The sequence below is a fragment of the Oncorhynchus mykiss genome, chromosome 21, assembly GCF_057628025.1.
Source record: "Oncorhynchus mykiss isolate SJ-2025 chromosome 21, ASM5762802v1, whole genome shotgun sequence".
Classification (NCBI taxonomy): Eukaryota; Metazoa; Chordata; class Actinopteri; order Salmoniformes; family Salmonidae; genus Oncorhynchus; species Oncorhynchus mykiss.
In genome coordinates this window covers 51,809,807-51,817,500 of record NC_143042.1, presented here as the reverse complement: position 1 = coordinate 51,817,500, position 7,694 = coordinate 51,809,807, and positions in this window count along the sequence as shown.

Genomic DNA, 7,694 nt, shown 5'->3' with positions numbered 1-7,694 from the left:
TAAGTGAGAGAGAGAAAGAGAGGGAGTAAGCGAGAGAGAGAGAGAGAGAGAGAGAGAGAGAAAGAAGGTGTGATCTGTGGGATGATGGCAGTGTGTCCAGGTGAGAATTTATCTGAGTTGTTGTGTCTGAATGCTAGGGAGAGAGAGATTTACTGATGTATAAATGATTTTCTCTCTATCTTTCCCTCTCTCTCACTTTCTCAATCGCTCTCTTTCTCCTACCCCAAACAACAAGACATCATGTAGCTTCAGTCTACTGTACCAAACACCAGTACAAATCTCCAAACCCATACGACTTAAAAGAAAGGGCTTCTAAAAGATATTCTGACTTCTACTCAAATCATCTCCACTCTCCTGCCTCGCCTGCAACTGGGATGAAAATGCCATGAGCCATCTTTTCAGCGGTGTGAAGTTTGACATCCTTTTTAGTCGGCGGGGTGGCCTGACCTATTCGTTAATGAGCATCCAGCTAGCTGTCTTTCAGACTGCCTGACTGTAATGGCTTCTTTTCGCCTGTAGCCCCCGTACTGTATCATACTAAGGTATTTATGATGATGTCCAGGGACCAGGAACACGTGAACTCCGGGAACCAGCATGCCTTAATTGGATATTTCAGAAAGTGTGATATTCTATGTGTTTTACTGTGGCGATAAGAAGAGATGGCTGGCCATGCCAGGGGGTTTTGACCCTTCCTAGCTTGGTGTGATTAAAATGGTTAAGGATTAAGCTAATTTATCAGTGGCTATAGCAGAATGTGCTACTACTTTGTGTTGCCCCTCCTGCCTTGGTGTCCTTGCATATCCCTTTGCTGAGAAATAGTAGAGATTACTCAAGATCAAAATCAAATCAAATTTTATTTGTCACATGCGCCAAATGCAGTGAAACTTACATACTCTTAACCAACAACGCAGTATTAAGAAAATACAAAAAAAGGTAAGAGATAAGAATGACAAATAATTAAAGAGCAGCAGTAAATAACAATAGCGGGGCTGTAAACAGAGGGGTGCGGGAGGGGGAGGGGGGGCTGGGTAGCCATTTGATTACCTGTTCAGGAGTCTTATGGCTTGGGGGTAGAAGCTATTTAGGAGCCTCTTGGACCTGGACTTGGCGCTCCGGTACCGCTTGCCATGCGTAGTCTACAACTACGTTGGCTGGAGTCTGACAATTTTTATGGCCTTCCTCTGACACCCGCATGGTATAGAGGTCCTGGATGGCAGAAAGCTTGGCCCCAGTGATGTAATAGGCCATACGCACTACCCTCTGTAGTGGCTTGGCCCCAGTGATGTACTAGGCCATACGCACTACCCTCTGTAGTGGCTTGGCCCCAGTGATGTACTGGGCCGTTCGCACTAACCCTCTGTAGTGCCATGCGGTCGTAGGCTGAGCAGTTGTCATACCAGGCAGTGATGCAATCTGTCAGGATGCTCTCGATGGTGCAGCTGTAAAACCTTTTGAGGATCTGAGAACCCATGCCAAATCTCCTGATGGGGAATAGGTTTTGTCGTGTCCTCATCACAACTGTCTTGGTGTGCTTGGAACATGTTAGTTTGTTGGTGACGTGGACGCCAAGGAAATGGAATCTCTCAACCTGCTCCACTACAGCCCCGTCGATGAGAATGGGGGAGTGCTCGGGCCTCTTTTTTCCTGTAGTCTACAATCATCTCCTTAGTCTTGATCACGTTGAGGGATCAGGCCTACTACTGTTGTGTCATCTGCAAACTTAATGATGGTGTTGGAGTCGTGCCTGGCCGTGCAGTCATGAGTGAACAGGGAGTACAGGAGGGGACTGCGCACACACCCCTGAGGGGCCCCCGTGTTGAGGATCAGCGTGGCAGATGTGTTGTTTCCTACCCTTACCACCTGGGGGCGGCCCGTCAGGAAGTCCGGTATCCAGTTGCAGAGTGAAGTGTTCAGTCCCAGTATCCTTGGCTTAGTGATGAGCTTTGACGGCACTATGGAGTTGAATGCTGAGCTGTAGTCAATGAATAGCATTCTCACATAGGTGTTCCTTTTGCCTAGGTGTGAAGGGGCAGTGTGGAGTGCAGTAGAGATTGCATCATCTGTGGATCAGTTGGTGCGGTATGCAAATTGGAGTGTGGATAATGGTGTTGACGTGAGACCAGCCTTGGTCTCTCTGCTGCCATGTGCTCTCTCTGTGCGTCTGTCCCTGTTTGCCTGTCCCTGGTCCCTGTGTCTGCCCCTGTCTGTCCCTATGTGTCCCTGTCCCTGTGTGTCCCTGTTTGTACCTGTCCCTGTGTGTCAGTCCTTGTCTGTCCCTGTGTCTTCCTGTCCCTGTGTGTGTCTGTCCATGTGTGCCCCTGTGTGTCTGTCCCTGTGTGTGTCTGTCCCTGTGTGTGTCTGTCCCTGTGTGTGTGTCTGTCCCTGTGTGTGTGTCTGTCCCTGTGTGTGTCTGTCCCTGTGTGTGTCTGTCCCTGTGTGTGTGTCTGTCCCTGTGTGTGTGTCTGTCCCTGTGTGTGTGTCTGTCCCTGTGTGTGTCTGTCCCTGTGTGTCTGTCCCTGTGTGTGTGTCTGTCCCTGTGTGTGTCTGTCCCTGTGTGTGTCTGTGTGTCTGTCCCTGTGTGTGTCTGCCCCTGTGTGCCCCTGTGTGTCTGTCCCTGTGTGTCTGTCCCTGTGTGTCTGTCCCTGTGTGTGTCTGTCCCTGTGTCTCCCTGTCCCTGTGTCTCCCTGTCCCTGTGTGTGTCTGTCCCTGTGTGTCTGTCCCTGTCCCTGTGTGTTTGTCCCTGTGTGTCTGTCCCTGTGTGTCTGTCCATGTGTGTGTCTGTCCCTGTGTCTCCCTGCCCCTGTGTCTCCCTGCCCCTGTGTGTCTGTCCCTGTGTCTCCCTGTCCCTGTGTGTCTGTCCCTGTCCCTGGGTGTCTGTCCCTGTGTCTGTCCCTGTCCCTGTGTGTCTGTCCCTGTCCCTGTGTGTCTGTCCCTGTCCCTGTGTGTGGCATGATGACTAAGAGTCCTCAGCTAAGCCTTAATGTCAGCTAGTTGAAGTTATGACAGAGACACTGGGCGCACATGAACACTTTGAGGGCCTAAGGAAAAGTCCTGGTTCTGGACCCCGTCCTCTGCAACTGGATCCTGGACTTCCTGTTGGGCCGACAGCAGTGGGTGGGGGAAGGCAGCAACAACGTCGCTATACTGATCCCCCCCCCCCCCCCCCCCCACCGGGGTGTGTTCAGCTCCGACCTCCCTGGACACGCACGACTCCAACTCAATCAACAGAGTTTGCTGACGACAGGACAACGGTAGGTAGGCCTGATCAGGAACGATGATGAGAAACCGAGACGAGAATAGAGCCCTAGAAGAGTGGTGCCAGGAAAAAATAACCTCTCCCTCAACGTCAACAGAAACCAAGGAGCTTTTCGTCGACTATAAGAAACAGAAGAGGGGCCACCTTCCACGTCAACGGAGCCACAGTGGGGAGGGTAAAGTTCCTCGGCGGACACATCATTGAGGACATGAAATGGTCCAAACCCATCAACACCATGCTGGAGAAGGCACAACGGCGCCTCTTCAACCTCATGTGGCTGAAGTAATTATGCATGGCATGATGCTAGCCCTCCCGGACTTCTACAACACTCAGTGTCGAAGAAAGGACCAGAAGAAAATTAAAGACCTCAGCCAACCGGGACACGGTCTGTTCTCTCTGCTACTATCGAGCAGAATGAGACCGTACTGGTGCATCAGAACTGGGACAGAGAGACTGAGAAACAGCTTCTATCACCAGACCATCAGATTGTTGAACAGCTTCTATTACCATCAGACTGTTGAACAGCTTCTATTACCATCAGACTGTTGAACAGCTTCTATCACCATCAGACTGTTGAACAGCTTCTACTACCATCAGACTGATGAACAGCTTCTATCACCATCAGACTGTTGAACAGCTTCTACTACCATCAGACTGATGAACAGCTTATATCACCATCAGACTGTTGAACAGCTTATATTACCATCAGACTGTTGAACAGCTTCTACTACCAGACCATCAGACTGTTGAACAGCTTCTATTACCAGACCATCAGACTGTTGAACAGCTTCTATTACCATCAGACTGTTGAACAGCTTCTATCACCATCAGACTGTTGGACAGCTTCTATTACCATCAGACTGTTGAACAGCTTCTATTACCATCAGACTGTTGAACAGCTTCTATTACCATCAGACTGATGAACAGCTTCTATTACCATCAGACTGTTGAACAGCTTCTATTACCATCAGACTGTTGAACAGCTTCTATTACCAGACCATCAGACTGTTGAACAGCTTCTATTACCATCAGACTGTTGAACAGCTTCTGTCACCATCAGACTGTTGAACAACTTGTATCACCAGACCATCAGACTATTGAACAGCTTCTATTACCATCAGACTGTAGAACAGCTTCTATTACCATCAGACTGTTGAACAGCTTCTATTACCAGACCATCAGACTGTTGAACAGCTTCTATTACCAGACCATCAGACTTTAGAACAGCTTCTATTACCAGACCATCAGACTGTAGAACAGCTTCTATTACCAGACCATCAGACTGTTGAACAGCTTCTATTACCATCAGACTGTTGAACAGCTTCTATTACCATCAGACTGTTGAACAGCTTCTATTACCATCAGACTGTTGAACAGCTTATATCACCAGACCATCAGACTGTTGAACAGCTTCTATCACCATCAGACTGTTGGACAGCTTCTATCACCATCAGACTGTTGAACAGCTTCTATTACCAGAACATCAGACTGCTGAACAGCTTCTATTACCATCAGACTGTTGAACAGCTTCTATTACCATCAGACTGTTGAACAGCTTCTATTACCATCAGACTGTTGAACAGCTTCTATTACCATCAGACTGTTGAACAGCTTATATCACCAGACCATCAGACTGTTGAACAGCTTCTATTACCATCAGACTGTTGGACAGCTTATATTACCATCAGACTGTTAAACAGCTTCTATCACCATCAGACTGATGAACAGCTTCTATTACCATCAGACTGTTGAACAGCTCCTATCACCATCAGACTGTTGGACAGCTTCTATTACCATCAGACTGTTGAACAGCTTCTATCACCAGACCATTAGACTGTAGAACAGTTTATATCACCATCAGACTGTAGAACAGCTTCTATCACCAGACCATCAGACTGTTGAACAGCTTCTATTACCAGACCATCAGACTGTTGAACAGCTTCTATTACCAGACCATCAGACTGTTGAACAGCTTCTATTACCAGACCATCAGACTGTTGAACAGTTTATATCACCATTCGACTGTTGAACAGTTTATATCACCATTAGACTGTAGAACAATTTATATCACCATTAGACTGTAGAACGGTTATCACCATTAGACTGTAGAACAGTTTATATCACCATTAGACTGTAGAACAGTTATCACCATCAGACTGTAGAACAGTTTATATCACCATTAGATTGTAGAACAGTTTATATCACCATTAGACTGTAGAACAGTTTATATCACCATTAGACTGTAGAACAGTTTATATCACCATTAGACTGTAGAACAGTTATCACCATTAGACTGTAGAACAGTTATCACCATTAGACTGTAGAACAGTTATCACCATTAGACTGTAGAACAGTTATCACCATCAGACTGTAGAACAGTTATCACCATTAGACTGTAGAACAGTTATCACCATTAGACTGTAGAACAGTTTATATCACCATTAGACTGTAGAACAGTTTATATCACCATTAGACTGTAGAACAGTTTATATCACCATTAGACTGTAGAACAGTTATCACCATTAGACTGTAGAACAGTTATCACCATTAGACTGTAGAACAGTTATCACCATTAGACTGTAGAACAGTTTATATCACCATTAGACTGTAGAACAGTTATCACCATTAGACTGTAGAACAGTTATCACCATTAGACTGTAGAACAGTTATCACCATTAGACTGTAGACTGTAGAACAGTTATCACCATTAGACTGTAGAACAGTTATAACCATTAGACTGTAGAACAGTTATCACCATCAGACTGTAGAACAGTTATCACCATTAGACTGTAGAACAGTTTATATCACCATTAGACTGTAGAACAGTTTATATCACCATTAGACTGTAGAACAGTTTATATCACCATTAGACTGTAGAACAGTTATCACCATTAGACTGTAGAACAGTTATCACCATTAGACTGTAGAACAGTTATCACCATCAGACTGTAGAACAGTTATCACCATTAGACTGTAGAACAGTTATCACCATTAGACTGTAGAACAGTTATCACCATTAGACTGTAGAACAGTTATCACCATTAGACTGTAGAACAGTTATCACCATTAGACTGTAGAACAGTTATCACCATTAGACTGTAGAACAGTTTATATCACCATTAGACTGTAGAACAATTTATATCACCATTAGACTGTAGAACAGTTATCACCATTAGACTGTAGAACAGTTTATATCACCATTAGACTGTAGAACAGTTATCACCATTAGACTGTAGAACAGTTATCACCATTAGACTGTAGAACAGTTATCACCATTAGACTGTAGAACAGTTTATATCACCATTAGACTGTAGAACAGTTTATATCACCATTAGACGGTAGAACAGTTATCACCATCAGACTGTAGAACAGTTATCACCATTAGACTGTAGAACAGTTATCACCATTAGACTGTAGAACAGTTATCACCATTAGACTGTAGAACAGTTATCACCATCAGACTGTAGAACAGTTATCACCATTAGACTGTAGAACAGTTATCACCATTAGACTGTAGAACAGTTATCACCATTAGACTGTAGAACAGATATCACCATTAGACTGTAGAACAGTTATCACCATTAGACTGTAGAACAGTTATCACCATTAGACTGTAGAACAGTTATCACCATTAGACTGTAGAACAGTTTATATCACCATTAGACTGTAGAACAATTTATATCACCATTAGACTGTAGAACAGTTATCAACATTAGACTGTAGAACAGTTATCACCATTAGACTGTAGAACAGTTTATATCACCATTAGACTGTAGAACAGTTATCACCATTAGACTGTAGAACAGTTATCACCATTAGACTGTAGAACAGTTATCACCATTAGACTGTAGAACAGTTTATATCACCATTAGACTGTAGAACAGTTTATATCACCATTAGACGGTAGAACAGTTATCACCATCAGACTGTAGAACAGTTATCACCATTAGACTGTAGAACAGTTATCACCATTAGACTGTAGAACAGTTATCACCATTAGACTGTAGAACAGTTATCACCATTAGACTGTAGAACAGTTATCACCATTAGACTGTAGAACAGTTATCACCATCAGACTGTAGAACAGTTATCACCATTAGACTGTAGAACAGTTATCACCATTAGACTGTAGAACAGTTATCACCATTAGACTGTAGAACAGTTATCACCATTAGACTGTAGAACAGTTATCACCATCAGACTGTAGAACAGTTATCACCATTAGACTGTAGAACAGTTATCACCATTAGACTGTAGAACAGTTATCCCCATTAGACTGTAGAACAGTTATCACCATTAGACTGTAGAACAGTTATCACCATTAGACTGTAGAACAGTTATCACCATTAGACTGTAGAACAGTTATCACCATTAGACTGTAGAACAGTTATCACCATTAGACTGTAGAACAGTTATCACCATTAGACTGTAGAACAGT